Source organism: Euprymna scolopes, chromosome 2, assembly GCF_053919585.1.
Source record: "Euprymna scolopes isolate OS-2025 chromosome 2, ASM5391958v1, whole genome shotgun sequence".
Lineage (NCBI taxonomy): Eukaryota > Metazoa > Mollusca > Cephalopoda > Sepiida > Sepiolidae > Euprymna > Euprymna scolopes.
The window spans coordinates 107622473-107623741 of NC_136483.1; the positions used below are offsets into that span (position 1 = coordinate 107622473).

Consider the following 1269-nt stretch of genomic DNA (forward strand, 5'->3'; position numbering starts at 1 on the left):
CCTGCCGAAGACTCAATTCAATCAGATAATGTTTTTGTAGAAATCAGTTTTTTTTCATCATTTAAAATTACTGCATTGTTCAAAAAATTAGGTGTGAGCATTTTTCTTGAATTTGCTATTGTCCACCAGCATGGTATCAATTTAAAGAAGTTCAACATGTCAGCTCGATCAAGAAAGCTGCTATAGTCGTCTTATGGAAGCTAGATTATCGGTTTGTTTATTATCGCAATGACGCAATGCTTTTAATGTTAGCTTTGATGGCTTGCGTAATTTATCATTTAGGGCATTTATCTTTGTTATATACTTTGCGTAAATCAGACCAAACTATCGTGTATATATCTCCTTAAAGGAAATAAATATTTAAGATCTCTTTTTTTACATAGGAGTCACTACTTATCAAGGCCCAGAGGTCACTCGAGGATATGGGTTATACAGTATTCAATGGGACAATATCGAAATAATCAAAATCTCAAATTGAAACTTATTTTTGTCCAGTAAACTATTACGAATATTTTTTAATAAATGAACAGAATAAAAAACAGAAATATATTGGGGGGGTAGGGATGGAGAGAATCATACAATGCGTTTTATCTCTTCCAATTGATCAAGTAAAATATTACAGACATTCACAATGATTGTCTGCAACAACAGTCCTAATAAAAAAAAATCCACAGAACTTAGCAGTTGAAAAATACATTTTAGGATTTTTTCTTTGAAGGACTAATATCATCAACTAATAAAAGTTCTTAGAAATTTTTCCTTTTTCCAAAGGTGATTTCATTGCTGTAATTGATTCCACACTACAGAATTTCTCAAGAAATAATTTATAAGATTGCCTTGATATATAGCAATATATGTAGTAAAGTATATTTATACAGCACAACCACGTTGACACATCGGTTCCCGTTAGATCACCGAAGTTAAGCAACGTTGAGCCTGGTCAGTACTAAAATGGGTGACCATTTGCGAATTCCAGGTACTGTATGTGCTCTTCGCTTATCTCGGCATTGCTTCCAGTTGCCTTGAACCTCTCCTTGCTACCAGATTCAAGCAATGCCAATTCAAAAGAGGTGTGGTTGGGATTGCGCAACACTTGCCTTATAATTACACATGCAGCTACCCTTACAGGGGGTATCCATTGTCTTTCGAGACTGAGCAGAGGCTTCCACAAAGCATAACGTATTAGGTCTGCATAAAATGGAGGACGGACTTTTGGTTTATAATGCTGTCTTTTTTGTAACTCATTTAAAATCGAGTATGGCTCTTCTT

General features: G+C 34.7%; 1 pseudogene; it reads left to right on the forward strand.

Annotated features, from left to right (window-relative positions):
* Positions 1-870: 870 nt before the first annotated feature.
* On the forward strand, positions 871-988 carry LOC145242559 (5S ribosomal RNA; annotated as a pseudogene).
* Positions 989-1269: the final 281 nt, after the last annotated feature.